The 22,443-nt window shown below is 47.2% G+C and overlaps 1 protein-coding gene across 1 annotated transcript in view; it reads left to right on the top strand.

The window, feature by feature from the left end:
- The first annotated feature begins 9,656 nt into the window (after window positions 1-9,656).
- Window positions 9,657-22,443, top strand: part of LOC144178506 (kin of IRRE-like protein 2) — a 166,288-nt gene continuing 153,501 nt past the window's right edge. The window contains exon 1 of the mRNA XM_077706421.1: window positions 9,657-10,144. The gene's annotated coding sequence lies outside the window, so the exon portion shown is untranslated. The remainder of the gene's footprint in view (window positions 10,145-22,443) is intronic.

The following is a 22,443-nucleotide window of genomic DNA, read 5'->3' as shown; positions in this document are numbered from 1 at the left end:
CATAGTTCGTGCGGAATATTGGCGGTGGAAAAGGAATGCCATGAGGAATTCCAGACTTCTTTGACATACCTAGATATACATGCTGTAGCTAAAGAGCGAAAGAAAACTTGCAAGTGCCTTTGCTGGAAGTATGCGCAAATGTATGGCCTCGTTTCATGCAATAATGCGCTGAACGCCGATAAAAAAATACTGGGTGGGAAGGTGGTGCAGGACCCGCTGCTCCTGTACTCACGTTCGTCTCCCGTTTTTCTTCGCCCCATGTCAGAGGCCGCTCAACAAAAGTATATAATTATTTTATCTTTACAGAAATTAAGTATAATGCGCCCGACGCGAGTGTGCTGCAAATAAAGCAGCAGGCCGGCTTTTATGCTCGTATTAACCGAAAACTACGCATCCAATGATCGCGTGCTTCCAGCGTGGATGGTGACGATCGCTTTCGACAGATGCCGCACCAACTTGATAAAAATGTGTATTGTTTTTCGTATGTCGTGCGAGCAGATGACTTGTAAAGCGTTGTTTCCGAGCAGACAACGTCAGGTAGCTCTTACGCTCTATATTTAAAGATTCGCCCTGTATATACTTGCTCTTTTACAAATGATGTCTGACGACAATAGCGTTCGCGCAGATTTAGTTTCAACTTGTTACCCCAGTTGACGATAGCACTGCAACGTCCCGCAGTGCACCCGAAAATGTAAATGCGCCGCAGGCTCCGTGGGGAATACTTGCACTTTCGTACGGTATTCACCCGCGACCCTGCTTATGATCCTCCAGTGTCCTAGCAGTGTTCCAACCATCCCTTATTCACTTGGTAGTCTACACTGCGGGATGACCGCCCGGCGGGTTAATAAAGGATAAACCACCACTCGAAATCCTCGCCGACCCATGAATACGGCCCTAGTGGGTGAAGGTGGGTCACTTGTAATTTGTAGGCCATAGATTGCCCGACGGGTGGGCCACTAGTAATCTGTGGGTCACCGGTTACTGGTGGACCACCCCCTCGTGTGTCATAGGCTGGTTTGTGTTGGATCACCACAAGTGAGCCACTGGTCACCCACCGGTGAGGAACCCCGGCTGGGTCACTGGTGGGGCAGCACTGGTGGATAACCGGTGGCCCACGTGTTGCTAGTGGATCAGTGCCACACGGGCCATCAGTTGCGCACCGGTAACGTACTGATTCGGGTGACAGACAGAGTGAGTGAATGAGTCAGTCGGTCAGTTAGTCCGTCAGTCAGTCAGACAGTCAGTCAGTCAGTCAGTCAGTCAGTCAGTCAGACAGACAGACAGACAGACAGACAGACAGACAGACAGACAGACAGACAGACAGAATGATAGTCAGTCAGGCTGACTGTCAGTCAGTCAGGCAGATTTACAGACAGATTAACAGACCGACAGACCGACATTCAGACAGACAGATTGACTGACAGACAGACCGACAAATAGACAGCCAGTTTGTCAGTCAGTCCGACAGACAGACAGACAGACAGACAGACACACATACATACATTACATCACATACATACATACATACATACATACATACATACATACATACATACATACATACATACATACATACACACACATACACACACATACATACATACATACATACATACATACATACATACATACATACATACATACATACATACATACATACATACATACATACATACATACATACATACATACATACATACATACGTACATACATACATACAGATAGACCACCAGACCAATTTTTAATCATTTAGTTTGACCAAAAGACGTGTTTGCTTGTATTCAGAACTGCACCAGCCAACGTACAACAGCGGCCGTGGTACTATACTGGCGAGCAATACGGTTTATTAGGAGGACACGGTATGAGTAATGTCCCTACAATCACGCAGCCAGAAAATTTGAGCCCGAACGTGCAACAACGCATTACTCGACTGTTACAGTAAAACTGACCGGTGTTTAAGCGAAGCTATGCCCTCGAAGCGTCGAAAGGATTCTGTCTAAGCAGTCGTTGTACAATCGGAACAGGTCGTATTTGCAATTACATGGAAGTATTAGCTATGTAAATCGTAACGTCAATTACGAGCATTTGCTTAAAACAAATGCGCTCAGGCAAAGCAGTCTTAAACCGTGTGCCCTAATCTCGTGCTGCGTCGTTCCGAGGATAATGGGGCGATGCCGGGGAAACATTCGGACGGTGCGAGTTATTTGCGGAAGCGTTGTCGCAAAATAACGAGCTTGTACCGCGGCCTTTGTGTCTAAACCTTTCACGGCGAACCTCCCCGTTATTCGTCAGCAGGGCGCGTCGACTTATCCCCACAGCGTGATTTATTGTACATTCTGCTGACACGCTTGTGTTTTCCGCCAGTTCAAATTCTAGCTTTTACGAAGTAAGCCACGAAGAATTTGCTTCGTGTTCGAGGGATTTGCATTCGAGACCTCATTATGCAACTGTCAGTGCTCTTGCTCCAGACCTGCGCAAAACAGAAATGTTCAACGAGGAAAGCGATAAACGATACAACGTAGAGATTACACCGGAAACGGCTCTCGGATGCGAGTAAATGCAGCTGCTACAAAGCACTCTGTAATGAATTAAAACGAAACAGCTGATGTATAAACTGACTATTACGCATTACAATCAAATATAATCACTTGGTCATGCCTGCCGTAAAATTGGTTGTTGTCTTCTATGCAGACTAAACTGTTAATTTTGGTGGGATTTTAAAAGGAAAGCGGCCGGAAGGGGGAGGGGCGAGGGGGTTGTAGGGGAATTTGTGAGGTTTCCACGCTTCCCCCTTCTCTTACGTCGGTGCAGGGTATCATTGGGGTGGTGTTCTCTCGATGCGCTCCCACATCAAGTGTAACGCTGTTGCCTTTTCAGTAAGACCATACTGTACGGGCAGAGTAGTATCCGGAACGAGTTTTGTCATGGGAAGAGCGCAGCTCATTCGCCTGGATCGGCCCCCCGGGGCCAGGATCTCTGGTCATCTTATGTGAGAGTTGGGAACTTCTATCATTGTTTCCACTACCATCCCCACATCAGCACCGCCTGTGTTTAGGGGATAGGGAGAATGACTTCCGTGCACACGCAGATTCCTTCACTGACAAATATTTATAGAGTAGTGAGTAAAACATTCTCACACCGTTTCCTGTCTATTTCACTCGCTCATAGCAAGTGGGCTCTGCCAACGGCTCTTGCGATTTCGTGCCGACCGCAATGTACTTGCTGGGGATGTTTTACCGCCCTCCCCGTGGCTAGGACAGAGCATATGGTCTCTAGCGAAAGACTGGGCGTAGACCAATTTTCACTTCACGAAAAGAAATCATAAATATATAAAAGATACTAAGGCCTCCATATTGTTAAAGAAGGCGGCTAAGCCCGTTCTACATGGTGCGAATTTACCTGCAATGATGATGATGATGATGATGATTGCTATTGGTTTCCTCTTTGTAGCGGGGTGATGACATGCCATTTTACCAAAAAGGACTAATATACCTATCTTTTATACTCTTGATTTAATACTAGCGCTGCTTAAGGCAGGCACGAAAAGCTTATTAGGCCCAAAATATTTTTTTTTTCTGTTACAGGTGGTAACTGTCCTAGGCAATATTCCCCTCTATGCTTTTTGTCCACCAGCATTCTAATCTTTTCGTCGCCTCGACCGCCTTGCAGTTAACTTCCTCTGTGATACCCTTAAATCCTAGGGCTTCTGGAAGCCCAATATTTCCCTCATGTAGGTTTGGATGGACACCCTCACATTCTAACACTATGGGCCGTATAGTTTTTGTTTCTTTTCCACTGACCACGCATACTCCATCATTTTGGGAATACTTCCCCACAAAGCTCTTAGTTCGCAAGGAACCTGATCTAGCCTCAAAAAGCAAAGCACTGCCCTGGGAATTATCGTAGAAATTTTCCTTTCTGATGTTCAATTTCTCAGCCCTGTACATCTCTAACGACGTTTTATTCCATTTTTTCTCTCCATTTATTCGTTTCAATCTGCCTTGCCTCTTTTTTGGCTACCTTGGCTGTTTTAGATTTGCCACTGTTCTTTTCGTATTTCATCGTTAGCCTTCTAGTCTTCCTTAACCACTGCGTGTCCACGCTTTTCAAGTATAGGTACCTAAAAACCTTAGCTGCCCACCTTCGTTGATCCATTGCTCTCAACCTCATCTCAAAACATATTTTACTCTGTGCTTCTCGAACTCCAAACGACGCCCAGCCCATATCTCCCTGTACTGCTTCGTTAGTTGTTTTTCCATGCGAGCCTAAGGCCAAACGGCCTACCGTTCTCTGGTTCACTTCAAGGCCTGATAGAATGTCTGATTTTAAGCAGAGTACAGCATTCGCAAACGTGAGACCCGGAACCATTACTCCTTTCCACATTCCTCTAACTACTTCATATCTGTTATACCCCCACAGAGCTCTATGCTTCATTATAGCTGCGTTTCGCTTTCCCTTACTCTTAAGTTGCTCCTCGAGAGTTCTAATTAGTTATCCCCTTCGTTTATCCACACTCCCAAATATTTATATTCCTTCATTCTGAGAAATTAGCTTTGCTGGATAGACACTGCGCCAGTGGTAGCGTCATTGAAAACCATTATTCCCGATTTTTCTGCGCTACAATTTAACCCGAGGTCGGTGGCTTCCTGGCCACTTATATTTATTAGCCGTTGCAGATCGGTATGGTTATCAGCTAAAAGAACCATGTCGTCTGCGTATAACATTCCCGGAATACGCTGTTGTACCGCTTCACATTGCAGCATACGGGTTAGGCTAAACCCTACTTGACTTTCTTCCAGTTCCTTTTCTAACCCTGCCATGTAAAGCATGAACAGTATTGGGCTCAAAGGGCATCCCTGTTTCAGTCCCCGATGGATGTTGACCTGCTGGGCGCATTTCTGTCCTTCCCAAGTAAGGTGCACTCTATTGTCTTTATAGATTGCTATAAGGAACTGTACTAACTCGTCATCTAATCCCTGGAGTTTCAGCATTCTCCACAGCCGTTCTCTGTTTACGTTGTCATATGCCCTTTTAATGTCCAAGAACGTAATCCATAATGGTCTATTCTGCTCTTTTGCAATTTTAATGCGTTGCGTTATCACGAACAAATTATCATCCAATCGCCTGCCTCGTCTAAATCCATTCTGCAGTTCTCCAAGTATTTCATTTTCTTCCATCCATGCTTCAATTTCTGATTTTATCGCCTGCATTACGAATCTATTCACCACTGAGGTTAGTGTGAGTGGTCTGTATGAATCAATACTTGCTTTATTGCCTCTGCCTTTATATATTAAATTCATCCTACTTTCTAGCCAGTCCTCTGGTATTTGTTTGGTTTCTATCACCTTATCTATTGCCATCATAAACGATTCCTTACTTTTAGGTCGAAGCAGGTTTATCAGTTGCATTGGTATTCCGTCCGGGCCCACTGCTGTCTGGGGGGAAACCTTTTGCTCTGCTTTTTTCCAATCAAGGTTGCTCAAACTTATTTCCCTTTCCGCAGTCTTCTGTGGCGCTGATGTTATCGGTGCAGGCTTCCCTACCACTATTGCCCTAAACTTCTCACTAATCACGAATTCGCAGCTGCCGTGCCCTTGTGTGGCAAGACGGCCTTTTTCTGTAGCTTCGGCAGCAACCAAAATGGATGGTTTTGCCGCACGAGCGTACCGCAGCTGCGATTTCGCAGGTAAATTCGCATTTTGTAGAACGGGCATTACATTGCTCCTAGAAATGTCTTCCAAGCAATGCTTTTAAGTTTAAGGGCAAAGCGACTTTAAAGGCACAAAGTAAGCCTTATACTTTAATGCATTTTTGGCCATTTTGAGGTACATTTCTCTCGGACTCTACTAAATGTATCTAAATAATGCATATGAAATTTTATTTCAAATTTTAGGCTCTTTTAACTGGACCAAAATTTTTAAAAACAGATTAAAATTAATATTTTTATTATTTTTTCCTCCAGTCCCTAAATTTTGGCTTAATTTACGTAATAAAAATTCTGTTACAGTAGATGTGGCAACTTATGTAGATAACAGGCAAAAAGAATCAGCCGGTTATCGTGGAAGATATAGTAAATAATTGGACCTATGTAACAAAAAACACCGTTTTGAGTTAAATTAAGAAAAGAGGTGAAAAACAATACTTTTTGCCACAAACACCACTCGAGTAATTTATTTAGTAATCACCCGCTTCGTAATCACCGTTGAAGTCATTTTTTTCGCTTTTCAGCCAGTCTTCTGTCCAGCCTTCCCTATTTTGTGAGTTGTCGTGCAGCTCTGTTCGCAAAGTGTCTTGAGGTCAACCTCTTGCAGCCACCTGATGGTGGTGCTGCACCGAGGGTTGAGTCCGAATTATTTTGAAATGCTGGATCGTGCGTTGCTATCATCATTAAATGAAACAACAGCATCCATTGTTGCAATCTTGAGAGTGTGAAGCCCAACAAAGACATTTTTTTGGCGTACGGCTCCGAAGAACAAATGTCGGAAAAACGTGCACAGTGTCTTTGGATTGCCTTGGCTCAAAAATCAGCTATGCAATGGTTGCCAAGCAATTTCTTGATTTGATTGATTTGATTGTAGAGCTTAACGCGCCGATGCAACGCAGGCGATGAGGCGCGCCGTAGTAGAGGGCTTCGGATTAATTTTGACCACCTGGGGATCTTTAGCGTCCGCCGAAATCTCGTGCACACGGGCGTGTTTGCTTTTCGCCTCCATCAGAAAAGCGGCCGCCGCGGCCGGGAATCGAACCCGCGACCTAGTGCTCAGCAGCGCAACGCCTTAGCCACTGAGGCAATTTCTTCATACAGCTGGTTCTAGGCTAGCGTTTTGATCTGGAACTGGGAGTTTCTTGATGGAAAAAATGGCAATAAACACGGAGCGCATTCTAAAATGGGAAGTGGTGACTTTCTACTTCCTTACGGAAAAACTGTTTTTGAGCCAGAAATACAACCTTCTAAGATGTGTGATTATGGAAAATGTGCATAAGGAGATGAACTTCCATAATCGCGAATAAAAATGAGTAACCTTTTTTTTTTTTTAATTTCGCCTCACCCCGTGCTCTTAATAGAGTAGGCGTAAGTTCGGTTTTGAAAACTGACTTTTCTACATCGGGTGTTGGACACTGAAGCATGCCCCTACTTATCCTCCTCTCCACCGCAGCGGCCCCTTTCCCGAGTCATGTACACATACTCGTCGCCACGCGCGGAGTCTCTCTCCCTCTTGACATTGCGCAATGCCGCACGCTCTTTGGCGGACACCTGTGCGGCGCTCCAGAACCTCTGCCGTGATTGGCGCAGCCGCGCTACAATAAAACGTAATTCTCTCTACGCACTAATCATGTGTGCAGTTGCTGTTGTGCTCATGTTTATTTAATAGACCCAAGGCTTAGTAGACAGTAAGCGAGCCCGCTCTATGTCCAGGAAACTAGGTTAGCCTCCAGGATAAAGTCTAACAAAGAGCGATAGGCAGGTCCATGGAGCGCCGATGGTAATGGGCGTCTTGCCGCAAACTTAGGCCTGCTATCATCAGACATTTCCTTCGAATGTCCTTAGTTCCAGGACATGTCCATATTAGGTGGTGAAGGCCTGCCGGAACCATTTCATCAGCCCTAGTTGGACAATTGACGTGCCTTTGGTAGTCCCATTTCAACCCAGAAGTGCTTGAAGGAGTAAGAGCCACCCCCAACCGGATTCTTCGCAGTACAACCTCCTCCATCCTGGTAAGGTTGAGGGGAAGGAGAACCGAACACGGAGGTATGAGAGCACGCGTTCAGCTTCGAAGATCCTCCTTTCCAGCCATTCGTGTGGCCCATGGGTCACTTAATCAGTGAAGCAGAGATCGCCGATCGCAGAGATCGCCCCGATAATTCAACACAGCAAATCCCAGCAGATTTCCAGCTTCTCTGGACTTCCTTCTGAATTTTCTTTCAGATTGGGGCAAGTTAATCACGTGATAATTACTTTACGTTTTATTTTTTGCGATTTATGTTTTTGTTCTCAATATTCTGTATATCAACATTTCTTTTCCACTGTCTTGTCTCTTTCTCACGCAGCAGCTAAGTTAACCAGGTTGCACTGGTTAACTTACCTGTTTTTTTTTTCAATTACTTTTGCTTGTTCCTGCTAAATATTTTGCTCACGTGGTTTGGCGTCACCGCCCCGTGGAGTCGCGTTTGATAAAAATAATTGTGGTATAGGTAGGTACCCTCGTAATTAATTTCAGTGGGGATCTTTGCCGTAACCGCAGTGCCCACATTAATTTGAAATAAAACCATGGAGATAAGACCTTTATTTCAATATACTACCTCCCTGTTTCGTATTAAATCTTGATAACAGCGCGCACCCTTCTAAAACTGTATTTAGGACCGACGACTATCCGCGCAGTGTTCTTAACCTTACAATAATGTCATGCGAAAGTCGTTTAGTCAGGAACGAAAGGGGGTGGTCGAATGTTGATGACACAAGCCATACAAACACACGTCGATAAACTTCGACCAATAATGTTTCTTATCTACTTCAGCCTCAAAGATGCATATTTTAAGCGATGAAGGGAGTAGCGACTTCCGTGCGAACTGCGCGTATTGGCAGCCCTCGGGTAACCCCCGAATATGGTGGGGGCCAACACTTCCGCCATATTCTGTTGGGCCCGTATTCACATGCGATATCATCTCCTAACCCTTGGTAGTACTTGCGTTCCCGAAACGTTTGCGCGAATAAGAGACAAGGGGAAAGCCACCTGCATCCGGCGACCGGGCATGACGCGGGCAAGAAGCCAGCGGCAACGCTGACGAGCCGAGAGATAAGCGATGCTTCCATGTCTAGGGCGCGTGTTGTAGTTCCGGCTTTGAATTACAATGAGAGAGATCCCAACCCCGTCCCCTTCTGAACCCCCTTGTAAAGAAGATTTGGCATCGCATCACAGAGTTGCCCCCCTCAAAGCGCGTGCGCTCCCTCGGCTTGCAAACCGCCCGGCCGTACGGCCTTTTGTTCCCGTTTTGATTTTACAACAGGCTATGGTAGTCTCCCGTACTGGGGAGATGAAAGCGAAGAGTGGGGCCTAGGGCCCCACCCACCCGCTGGCCTTCCTTCCACCTTGCCCGGCGTTTCCCTCTCCTTATTTTGCGAGGGCCGCAAAGCAAACAAAACCCTGGAGAAGCAGAGTACCGGTCTCGCGCAGCGCTGGCTGCACGGGTTGACGAGTAAGCTGCTGGCCGCCCGGTCGGTCGGCCGCGCGCCAGAGGGGGGCGGGGGGCTGAGTTCGGGGTGAGCAAGAGCGAGCGGTCCGACACGTGAGCTCCGGTCACAGCGGGGATCGGGAGAAGACGGAGGGGGACGGTGCCGGCCGCACCGGACATGACGTCACGTGCCGGAAAACGAGGGGAAAAGGACTCAGAAACGCCGAGGGCGGGAAAAGTAAAAGGAACGAAAAGGGCGGCGAGACGCCAGCAGGCGGGGAGATACTTCGGAAGAGAAAACGGGATGGGCGAAGGAGGAGAACCCGGATGATACAAAACTAGAAAAGAGACGCGGGAAATAAAAGAGACAAGTCCGAATCGAGAGCGAGAGAGGGGCGCGCTCCACGCGCAGGAGAGGGGCGGCTTCTCCCTCGACCGCCCTGGGAGAAGGGCTTCACGGCGCGGCTCAGAAGCCGGGACTCGGCGCGCATGGGCCATTGGCACACGCGGTGCCGCGCGGCTCGGACGCACTCCGCCGGCGGCGTCGATGGAGCCGACGTGTTGAGCGAAGCGGTTCGCTGTTTGCCGCTAGCTATGACGGAGTGAGGGGAGGGGGACGACGCTCCTATCTCGCTCGCCGCCAACTTCGGGCAAACGAAGCGCTGCGACCGAGGCGAACTGTTCGGGCCGCTTGTTTGATCGGGAATTAGCGAGCATCGAGCACTACGCGACGACGGCTGTGCCGTTGGAAACGCGCTGACGTGGTAGGACTGGTCACGCCGCTTCAAAATGGGTTAGGCAGGACTGCAAAAGAAAGAAGGACCCACCCCGTACGACGACTGTTTGCTCTCGAGCCGAGCTCGGACCCTTGACCTGTGGACGGCTGTTGTCTGCTGCGTTGTTCTTCGCCTGAGAAATTTCGGATGACTGGGAACCAATGGTTCGGCTTCGCCGCGCTGTCCTTCAACTTTGGTGAGCTTTTCCGACGTTTTCCACTTCTTTTGTTGTACACCACAATGTGGAGGAACGCCCGCGTTCTCGTAAAAACTTAAAACGTACAAAAGTAGCTGGGCTCATCAGGACGGGGGTTCAATATGACCACAGTGATCGCTTTTTTGATGTTGGCGAAAAGCGAAAACGACCGTGTGTTGATTTGTTGGCGCATGTAAAGGATCCACAGGTGGTCAGAATTAATCTGAAACCCTCCACTATGGTGCGCCTCATAGCTCACGTGTAGCTTCAACGTGTTAAACCCCGTAATTTCATACTCAGCGTTTTGGGCAGAAGAACGTCACGGTGCTGAAAGCCTGTTATTTTCTATAAAATTGAAGTTGAAGTTCAAGCTTATTAGGAAGTTTGCAAATAATACAGTACATACATTGGTAAAGAGTACAGAAAGAGGTGCCATATTTTATCACTGTGGGGGTCCGCTTGTTAAAAAGTACATAAAAACAGGTAAATCATGTAAAAAGTGCACAAAACTACATAAAAAGTACATAAAACAGGTAAAAATGTAACGAAATCAAGTGAGAGTAAACCCGGTAATGAACAAACTCAAACGGGCGCATTTTTTAGGTTATCTTATACCCGACGTTTTCAACCACCGCAAGTTCGCCGTGTCGTTACAAGAAGTAATTTTGCTTGACGTCCCTATATTAAACGTAATTGTTTGGTTTCTCGGTAGGCATATCAGACGCGCAAAAAATGCATGCCATATTCTTATACCTCAGCTTGCTACATTATACAGACGCATATGTGTAATAAGCGCACCAAAGAATTTCGAAACATCGCATCTTTAGGATAACAAAATATTCGTCGTTAGCGCGCACAAGCCGACCTCTGTGCCGAGGGATGGGCAAACATTTGCCCGTAAAGCACGTAGGTGCTCTTGCGATAACGTTTACCTCATCAAAGCAGCTTGCCGGTTTTCTCGCCAGTGTCGATGCTTCTCGCTGGCGTGGGCGCGTTGAATATTTTAGACGGCGATACAAAGCTCTGCACCCTCAGCTCGCTAACATCCATAATTCATAAACCGTGCTCCCACGCGGTCCCATCTTTCAATCTAAAAAACTACTACTTAAGGACAGGTTGTAGGCTCCAACCGTTATCGAGTGTAACGGCGCCGCCTTTTCGTTGCCCGCTACTAAACAAACAATCACTTTATCTACCACTCGGGTAATTGAACCGTGCCCCTATTTGGCAAAGGTTTCTGCAATGAGCTAGCTTTCGTAATATCGCGGCGCAGCAAGAAATAAGGACAAAAGGTGAGGCACTCAGGACGAACGCTGACTTCCGACTGAACTTTTATTGGAGAAATATGTCATATTTATAGACACGCGTACACGGACTTGCGACGGAAGCAGTCAACCCGATCAGTACTGATACGAATTGTACCAAAACCAGAGACGCATAAGATTGCTAAACCCTCTCCCTCGCACTATGCGCGTTTCTATGCACTAGCTTTGTTTCTTGCTGATTATACAAGCTCCTCGAAGCGTGTTTGTGCACCCTTGGGAAGAACTTATGTTTCTTCGTTCAGATAGCGTACTTACTGGATCGTCTTTAGAAGCGGAGTGAACTCTTTTATCTTCTTTACTTAACTTAACCATTTTGTACTTGGTGTCCGCTGAGTAACTTAATTTGATTTTAAACGCCGTTTACGCGATAATTAAGGAGTATACTCGGCGAGCATCATTCTCTTTGAAGTAATTAGTTTAGATTCAGATGAAGTCAAACTAATTTACTGATGCCTCCCGGCAAGCCCTCGAAAATTCAATTTTTATTTCCAGACAAAATTTGATCGTTTCCTGGGTTAAAGCTGCATAAGCAACTTGCGGAGCCCAAGCACGACGACAACCTTTTGCTATCGGCCATGGGCACGACTCGAATTCAAGCAGCAAATCCGGGGGGGGGGGGGGGGGGGGGGGGGGGGGTTCAGCGCAAGTTTAGAAGAGGGAAGGGGGATGAACAGAAGAGGCCCAGACTCCTGCTCAGAGGAATCCGAGTGCTATGGATGCGGCTCCAGCTATGCCGATCAACAGGAACTGGTCCTCGATAGGGAAAAGGGGGGGTGGGGATGTCCAGGATAAGCCTCCAAACAGCGGCTCCAAACAGCCTGTATTGTTCGGTAAATTCAATACAACAGGGTCATTTTCTTAGGAGGGGGACATACGAGGAGTGATCAAATGAAACCCCTTCATGTGCCCTTATTAAAACAAGGGAAAAAATAATTTTAGAACAGACGGTACATCTAAGTAAAGTAATGCGTCAAAAAGAATGATTAACCAGGTGCTTATGTACGTATAGAAGTTGCCTAACGCATTTAGACGGATGTCTCACTGCATGGTAAGGAAGGGATACTGTCCACGGAAAAGCCCTTCTCTCTCAAAAAAGGTGGTGAGCCTCACTTCACCGGCGAAAATCTAAGACCCGGATTCCTTTAATGATCCGGAATATCGCCGTTGCACGATTGCAGTTTTCTTGGAGACCTCCAAGGGGTGATGGGTAGTTTCGTCGCGCACCACAATGCGTGACGGAAATGCATCGTTACTGCGCCGATGTGTTCTTCCTTTTGAAAGTCAGCCAGCGTCAGTGGGACCTATTCTGAATACCCTTCAAACTTCCGGAAAAGTCCACTCTTTCTGAACAATTCTTCGAACAGTTCCAAACGACTTAGCCAACATGTTTCGTTTCTTCGCGTCCCTCCCGAAACACTTGAATCCGTTCAATCCCTGCTTTCTTCGTCAAAAATTCGTCACCATACACAGTTTGCGTTTTTCAATTCGCTTCGACTGGCCAGCATCCTACATCTGCTATGGAACTGGATCACCGCTGACTGATCTGCCTTGAACGGATTCGATGTCACAGCAACTTTGTTGTCAATGGTTGATTGATTGGCTGTAGGGTTTAACGCGCCGACGCTTCACAGGCGATAAGGCGTGCTGTAGCGAAGGGCTCCGGGTTAATTTTGACCACTTGGGAATCTTTAACGTGCGCCAAAATCTCGAACAGAACACACGGGTAGTTTTTGCTGTTCGCCTCCATCAGAAAAGCGGCCGCCGCGGCCGGGAATCGAACCCGCGTCCTTGGCCTCAGCTGCACAATACCATAGCCACTGAGCCACCGCGGCGGGTTTGCTGTCAATGGTGCCCAAAGCAACGCAGGCTCCCGTTCGATGTCCAGTGGGTCGTCATAGCCGGTCTAACGCCAAGCTGTTTGTCGCATGCCTGCGTCTTCCCTCCCGCTGCAGCGCCAGCAGTTCGGCTGGCTCCTTACCAACGATGACGCCAATGCTGCGGAGCCACAAGCCGGGTCCCAACCAATGTAGAACGTTACGTGGTCGATAGTTAATCTTAAAGTTACGCCTAACGACGTGCCGAGCAATGTCCAACTCGTCATTCGTCAAGCTCCGGGTGCCTCTTGACACTGTTTGATCTCGAACCACAATGCAAAGCCCAATTTCAGGGAAAACGCGGAAAAAAGTTGACCTATGCGGTTATGTGATATTTCTCTTGTTTCGCTTAACGTTCGGTAGGCGTAACATGCGTAGCGGTAGGCGTAATCGACATATGTTCGGTTGGCATAAATTTGAGCCCAAGAAGGCGCCAAATAGCGCCAAATTCATCGTATACATCAGGCTGCGGGTACTATTTACGGTCGTTAGCCGTAAAAGCGTAACGCTAGTATTAATGCAAGAAAAATCCCTCAGAAGTTTTGATCAATGTACTTCTGAGGCCATGAGGTATGTGGTCGCTGCAAGTAAGAGATTCAGGAGCCGTTTTGCTGCTACTGACGCCGAAAGCCGGCTTGTTCTCAAAAGGCCATTTAGCGCTTTCACATTCAGCAGCCGCCAGTGTTCGCCAAAATGTACGCTTCACCTATAAACACCTTGGTTATGCTCAGAGAAAACATCGTACTGTGCATCCACACAGTTCACGTTTCTGGCGCGCCTCAGTCACAACGCGAGCTTTGTTTTACAATAGCGTGAACTACATTAGGCTGAGACCACGAGGCAAATTCCTTACATGTAGTGGGATTACTTGTCCGTACCTGCAGAGACGAAGCTTTCGAATCGATCACACCAGGGTCATTAGAAGGAGCCAGAAGCGCTCGCGCATAACGAGGTTCCGTGGGACTCAATAAATCGTTCCCAAGACGGCGCATACACTAGGAACGAAGGCCGCTTGTTTGTCTGACCTTCTGTCGATAACGTAATTATTGTTTCGCGTGGCCTCGCATAATCGCTCAGTGGCGTACGAACGTTACGATGTCTTGGCTCGGGTGCATCGTTCGTTGATGAGTGCAGCGTTACACGAAGTCCATCGTGTCGCTGCGGTGCTTCAGGGTATAGCGGATGAATCGTGGGTTAGAATCCCCGCCGGGCCGAATGCTTGGCAAACACAAACAGTGGTAGGCTGGTGACTGGTTATCAGCCCACCGATGATGACGTAGTTTTAGCTCATAACTTAATTATCAGCCTTCCACTGACCATTTTACCAGATCCCAATCTATAATCACAACAGAAATACCGCAAAAATCTATCAAGAATTCCTGTCGTGCGACAAAAAGCTTTGTTGTGACAACAGAAATGTTGTCACGCCAAAGCCATTTGTTGTTACGGCGCACATTTCTGTCGCAACGACAAAGTGAATTTTCTCAACGACAAACATTGCTGTAGTCACAACAGAACTGTCATTTACGCTACTCTTCACAAGGGCCAATAACAATCCAACCATAGGAAACTACTGATGGAACATCAGAATCACGACATGACCGAAATTCGCACGACGGAACATCAAAATGGGGACAGGAATACGACACACGAGAGAGCACCAGAATCACGACGCGACAAGAATACGACTAGACGACAGTAAGACACGCGAAAATACGACAAACTAGAGTAATTTTTCTTGTCTTTTTCGACTGGGATTATTTCATGAGTAATATTTCGCGTGAGCACAGGGGAAGCGGAAAATTTTATTATTTCAGTTACGGTTCATGCAATGGAAGTTGTAGAAGGGACTAAAAGGACAAAAGAGCGGGAGGGAAAGAGACAGACAGACAGACAGACAGACAGACAGACAGACAGACAGACAGACAGACAGACAGACAGACAGACAGACAGACAGACATAGAAGAGGGGGAGAGGGAAGGGAGGGAGAGGGAGATTGATGCGTTTTACATAAAACAAGATAACGTAAGGTGTATAAATAACACTAGCGTGGGGGTACGCGTAGTATGTTCGTGTTCCATCAACCTCCCCCAAACGAGGTTATATACCACCTTTCTACATATCTGACCCTTTGTGAGGCTTCTAACATTGCGCACCCATATCGCTCGTGAAGAGGTAAAAGCTTGCAGTTACTCCTTTATTTATCTACCTATTTATTTACCCCCTCTCTCTCTCTCTCTCTCTCTCTCTCTCTCTCTCTCTCTCTCTCTCTCTCTCTCTCTCTCTCTCTCTCTCTCTCTCTCTCTCTGTTACACTACATTATTCGTCCTTCCCTTTTTCTTTCTTGCAACAAAGAGCCATAGACGCAAACGTAAACGCAACAAGCAGGTACTGATGATTTCGGCAATTTTTTTCCCGTCTAGCTGGCAGCCCTGAAGCCATCATAGCGTGGAGTAGCCTCTGGCGCACTATCGGAAGGGCCGTAAGAGCGCAGCACACCGCAGCGGACCCTCAAACTGCGCGCACTTGAGCGCGTGCGCCCGGCTGCCTTGCCGCCCTAATGAGCGCTGCTCACTTGATTGCAGATTAGGAAAACTGGCGGCGACGCACCGTCGCTTCCCGTCCCTTGCACGCGGCTGCTGCCGCTCTAAACTTCGAGCATTTGCCCAGCCAAAGCTTGCAGGGAAAGGAACGTCAATAAGTTACTGTACAGGGAAACCTCCACCTCTTTGCAGGCATGTGGAAACAGTGTAGTGCTGGAGATCTATGAGGAAGACAAAAAGTTGGGGAAAAGTAGGTTCATCGTTCTTTCTTTTTGTACCTTTAGCCTGCGTGCTATGCAGAGAAACTAACCTTGGAACAATCTGGTATACACGGTTAGTGACAAGATAATTTAAAGGGGGTGATAACAGAAATGATAGTAGCACGACGTGTGGGTGTGATGCGGTGGAGGTACTTTGCATAATTCTCTAAATATGGATAATTAGCCAGTTCGTACGGCGTGGCTGGTGTGCGAGACTCGCCCCTTTACTGAAGGGGCCTTTCTAGAATTTACATTCTATACGTCACACATACGTAGCGTCTGTACCGTACAGTCGGTAAGGGAAACGTATGATGGCATGTCTGGCCACAGCAAAAAGAAAAGAAAAGAATGTTCTCACGTAGGGACACCACATTGTCCCTCCTCCTCAACTTCCTTCCTTAGTGGGTGGAACGGAAAAGTACAAACTGTAGGTCAATTAGGCCGCTGCACAATTCGCGCATGCATTCGCCTATGCCGCTAGCGGATACGCTTTTCTTGGGGAAGGGGATTGTATCCTTTCTCACAAAATGGGATGTTGGCTGGCTCTACCATATTTTACATCGAGCATGTGTCCGTACGTTCGTACCAAATTTCCTCAACTTAATTCCTCTCGATAAACCCTTCGTGCATATTGGGAAGGGAGGAAGAGGACGCTATTCATCCCCTCGCATACCCTTTTTTTTTGCATTTTTGTGTAAGCTTACGGGTGTAAAAATGGATGAATGGCCATTGAACAGCTGACGTTGCTTTTAAAGATGCTAAGGCGGATAAAACGCCCCTTTTTTCAAGCGAAGATTTTAACCTCTGCCCCACAAGGGTTCTGTCACGGGCGTTGGTGTCAACAGAAAACTCCCGCGAACAAATAAGAGAAGTTACTGGCACCGCCAGAAATCGAACCCGGAAAGAATAGAGAAACGGCGAGAGAGACCGTTGCCTTATCGATTGAGCTACGAGTCCACGCGGAGACGGGGAAGACAGACAGTGCGCTCAACGCACACATCTGAGGTTCACCCCCTGCGTCCTCGTTAAATGTCACGTGGTAACGTCACGCGACCTCTCGCGCCGCTGTGCGCCCCACCCATGGCACCTGTAGCGGCCGTGTGCTCGTCTTGTGCAAGAGGAAGGCGTTAGTAAAACTTAAATGCAGCTCACCCAAATGCGTGGCATCTCACTTCTCCTCCATCTTTGCCGCTGATCTCGTCGCCTCCGTCGGCAGCGGCGAGACGGAGAAGTGAGATGGTGTAATCCCGGGCTTGAGGTTCCTTTACTTTTATATAAAAAAAAAGACTTTCCGCTCATGTGCTTCACCAATACTACTCAACCAACCAGCATTCATGAATTATGATGGAGGCGAAAAGCAAAAACGCCCGTGTATACAAGATTTCGGCGCACGTTCAGAGATCCTTAGGTAGTGTAAGGATCGGCCAACACAGGAATTCCTCGCAAGCCCTAGAGCAAGGTGTGCGTGTATGAATCACCCAGAGGCACGAGGAGGCAAGAAACCCTGGCGCCAACGGCGGCGGTTTCAAGGGACGGCTTCTATATCCTCGTTTCACCGGACGCTGCGGGCCACTTCTTCGCTTCATACACGTATGAAAGAAGGGTCCACCGAAAGGAAGCTGCGGTTTCAAGTGCCCAAGCTCTTCGGTTTCCAACCGTCGGCGAGAGCAGGAGGTCACTCGACTTCACGTGCTGGGAGCCGAGTTGAAATTCCGTTCTCACGGGGCCTCCAAAATGAAGACTTGCCCGAAGTGGTGCAACTCCGGCACAAGACACGATCGATGACGTGGAGATTCACCCTTTCCATCGACCGAGTGGTCCGTGTGCGTCAGCCACGCCTCATGTCGTGGGCGGTACATCAAGTGTCGTCCACTGCCCACCTGATTGGACAACCTGTGTGAAGTTAAATTCCCTAGCCAGGGATCTGGGGAATACGAACTCTATTTAAACGACTGTATTTGTGTTATTCTTGTTCTCCTGTGTCGACTGTCATCATGTAGAATAAACCTCCTGTACAGTTTCCTCCTAAGCAGTCATCTCGAGTAGTCCGACACCATGCCGAGCCGGGACCTGCGGGCCTGAACGAGTCAGACAACCCAAGGGCCCCCCATCTCTAACAGTAGTCAAAATAATCCGGAGCCCTCCACTGCGGCGCGCCTCCCTTGCGTCGGTGCGTTAAACCCTACAATCAATCAATCAATTCATGAATCATGCATTGATTTAACCTTAGCAAATAATATCTTCTTGAAATAATAAATGGCGTGGTTAACTGCATTTAACTTATGTCTGGTTTTACTCTTTGTAAAGCCACGTGTGTGAATTCAAGTGACGTGTTGTTGGTGTCGTTGTCGTTTACAGCTTCGCTTTCCAGCCACTTTCAGAGGGTGGATTGGCGCGCATTTTTTTCTACGTTTTGCACATGTTTCCTATCAGAACTTGTAAGAGCTTAAATTCTTGTTTATTTAAAGCGTAGGCGAACTATATGTTGGCGGCAGTAAAAAAAAAATGACTTTTTTGTGCATGTATTTGTGTTCATGCGTGCAAATCTGTGCGTGCATGAACTTTGCGGTTTTAACAGTAGCCAGAACACACGCACACACAAACTCAAAAACATGGAGAAAAAGCGTGTGTGTGGGGGGGGAAGGGGGGGGGGGGGTGTTCTTTATGCAAATTTGGAGGGAGCCCTGCCGATCGGGTATCTCGTACGCAGCTGTCAGAGACGTCCGTTCTGCTCGTCTGGCCTTAATTTTGCTTTCCGGCCTCTCCGCGAGGCTTCGTGAAAGCACCCCTCCTACTTTCGGCGATAGCGAGAAAGAGAAAAAGAGGAAGTGCGCACAATATCTCTCGAGGATTTGCCGTAATTAATAACTGCTGGCCAGGGGTGGAGGGGAATATTAAATTCTTAAACGAGCTTTGTGATGGGGGCGTTTTCCCAGTGTAGCTGTAGTGGCGGCGCTCGGCTCGGCGGAGCATACGGCTGACTGCCTTCTCGGCGCCGGCTTTTCAGCCCATCTTCGAAAGATGTGGTCCAATGCGGCGGGCGCCAATTAGGGGCTCGGCCGCCGACGTGATGGTCCAAATTAGTTGTCGGGAATTAATACTCCCCCCTTTGTCTTCTGCGATACTAGAGTGAAAGGCGGAATGTACATCAATATATGGATATACATCCTTATATTGGCTTCGAAGCCATGGCGCCTGATTAAGGAAGAAAAAGACAAGAACGAAATGAAGCATTAAGCAGCAAAGCCAGAGTCGCGTCAGATAAAAGCTGTGTAGAGCTTAACGCTCGCTTCCCATTGTGAAGAAAGTTTAAAGGAAATTAGCGCAAGTAGTGAGAGTGGCTGCGTAATTTTTTTGTTGCCCCCTTACGCGGAAGAAAGGAAAAATCACACAACGAACCAGAAACAAAGCTCAGACTGCTTTCTTTGAAATGATAGATGTATGTATATGTATATAGATACAGATGAAACACGGCTGATTTTTTCATCGGCTATTTTTATTTAATCTCTCATCACGAAAAGACAGTCTCACCTTCTTACTTCGGCTGTATGAAGACCATTACAGCATCTGAATTACAGTGATATTAAACAGGACTGCAAGCTTATTGATATATGTGCGTGCGCGTGTGTGCGTGTGCGTGCGTGTTGGTGTCAGTGTGGGCGTTAGGTGAATAACTGTTGTCAGAGGTTGCCGTGAAAGGTAGGAAAACAACGCTTCTAAAAACTGGTTATTTGTCGATGCAGACGAAGCGTCCTTTTTGCAGAAAGACGCCTGAGAGAGGGGCTATATTTCCATTCTCCGAAGCGATAACTAATCAGTTCAGCGATTTTATACTCCTTTCTTACCATGAAGTACGCCGGTAGGCAAAATATGTTGAGGGCGGCAACTAGAAAGTGTTGCTGATATTGCGTTTAAACGGTGCCGCTTATATATGTTCGTATTTTGTGCGACAGTGTGGACACGGTGTAATACCACAATGAATTTCACGAAAGGAAATAAGATAAAACCCTGTATTGTTTGGGTGACAAGTTGTATTGTAATTCGCACCAATTTTACTGTTTTCATTGCCTTTTTTTTTTCAGCAGAACGCAGCTTACTACCGAATCTGCGGTGTTCTGAACACATTTTCTTTACACTCTGTTACGCTGATATTAACACAAAAGTGTTTTATTCCCGGATGCACCAAGATTTCGGGGACGTCTTATCGGTCACGGAAGTGACGCCAATGCAACGAAAAAAAGCGGCCTGTAAAGAATGCACCTCTGTACACACGGTCTTCTTGCAGGGAAGCAGTAATAAAGAGTACGTTATACGAAGGGTTGTTTGTTTTGGGGTTTTATATTTTAACACGAAAGTGTTTTATGCCGCGATACACCGATACTTCACTGACGTAATATCCGTCGCGGAAATCATGTACACCTTTCCCGCAGCGACCCGCCCGCAGGACGTCGCTCGCCAAGCACACCCACAAGACAGCCGCCGACCCGCAAATCATGCTCGGCTTCAGATCTCGCTGCACATTTCACTTTCGTGTTTTACTGATTCCTATGACAGAGGAATCAACCACAATTTTTTGTTATTTTTATCACCTTCCTTTACCCATCCTCATATATGATCTTCATGAATCACAGTTTATGGTACTTTCGATCTATGTGTTGGCTTTCTGTTGTTAAACAGGTTTTTCTCGCGAAATTAGCGCGGTAATGACAATACGCTTTTTTTTTTGTTACATAATTTTAGTGTGATCTAGACTTTGCACAAAATTAATGGGCAGTGGCATAAACACCGAGAAAAAAGGAACAACAGCTTTTCTACCCTTCCGTGTCAGAAAGTAAAAAAATCACGGGATCAACGCAATTACTCCGGTATGGTCAGCAGCCTTCCGCCCATATTACTAGCTGAAAGAGCTTCGCGTAATTAAACTTTTTGTTGCTTTCGTGCCTTGGAGGCCCAGCGTAAGAATTATTGGTGAGTTACGCGCGTGGACTTTGACATTCTGTACTAAGCCTAAAACAAAACAAAAAAAAATAAGAGGAAAAAAAAACGGAGCAGTAAATACCCCCTCCCCCACCCTCCCCACATACACCAAAAGCACCAAAAGAAAAAAAGGAAGTCACACAGAAAGAAAACGCCATCCGTGTTTACCTCAAGCGTAAGGCTCAATAAATTTTTGTGTGAAAAAAAAAAACATCTTCGCGCGGATACTTGAAGTGCATGATCGCGCAAGCCTCTCTCCTCCGGGCGTTCCCTCGCGGCCACCGCGGCTGCTCGTTAAACTTAAGCGGCAGGAACACAACGGACGTGATAAACGACGTTCAATTAGTCGTCAGAATAGGTGTCAAGCCCAGTTTCAGAGGCGCACGCGGTGTCTTTTCAAACGAGACACTATAAAAACTTCAAAGCATATCCTATTCGCATCGTCCCTGACAGTTTCTTTATTGCGTCGCCGCAGCGGCATTGTATACTGAGCTTGTTGGATAAAAGGGGACTAAGGCGGGAGGGGGTACATTTTAGTGCAGTGACGACGTATCCTGCGTCCCATTTCGCGATGTTTCGCCGCCACCGCTGAAAGATAATTGGCCGCGATTCTGTCACCTCGGCTGACCACGGTGAAAGAAGCGCGCTCCCGCAGCTGTAAATTTAGTTCGCCCTGAAGTATTCCGCGTGAATCCGTGCTCGCATTTCATCCTCACACGGCCGGTCTCGCAATCACTCCCCGAACGCTCTTCGCACCTAGACTCCCCTGTCTCGTCCCCGAGCAGAAGTTTTAATTAAAAAGTTTGTAAGCGACTCTCCGCCAGATGACACAGTGGTCGCCGCACTGAGATGTTGTTCCTATCGCGCTGATAGGGGCCCTGGAATTTGGCCGAGCCAGAGCGTCTAACCAAGCCCACATAATCATTTTTGAGAACTGTTTTAATTCTTGGACAATGCTTCGGGGACAGCATCATGGACGATTCCCCCTTTGCTGTATTCGGGTTTTTTCCGAATTTTTGTTTCTAAAGGGGGGAGAGTGCTGGCCCGATCAAGAACGGCAGTAACAGATTTAATTAGTGCAATTAATGCTTTTAAACAGGCAGCTAGGCAAGTAATCACAATTTTTCCCAGACTACCGTATACTAAAGACGCCCAAACAACGACTAAATGATGGCCATAACAGACAATCGAATTGGAACTAAAATTCTGTTTTTATGGGGACGAAGTCCTTGCATGAACTGTTTAGATGGTCGCTCTCATTCGCCTCGCCATATTTCTAAGACGAGAGCCTCTTTACTTCCCTCCTAGTCACATCTCGCC

The sequence above is a fragment of the Haemaphysalis longicornis genome, unplaced genomic scaffold, assembly GCF_048455015.1.
Source record: "Haemaphysalis longicornis isolate Haplotype H1 unplaced genomic scaffold, Haemaphysalis longicornis Haplotype H1 scaffold_4, whole genome shotgun sequence".
In the NCBI taxonomy this organism is placed as follows: Eukaryota; Metazoa; Arthropoda; class Arachnida; order Ixodida; family Ixodidae; genus Haemaphysalis; species Haemaphysalis longicornis.
This window is presented reverse-complemented; position numbering and strand designations above follow the sequence as displayed.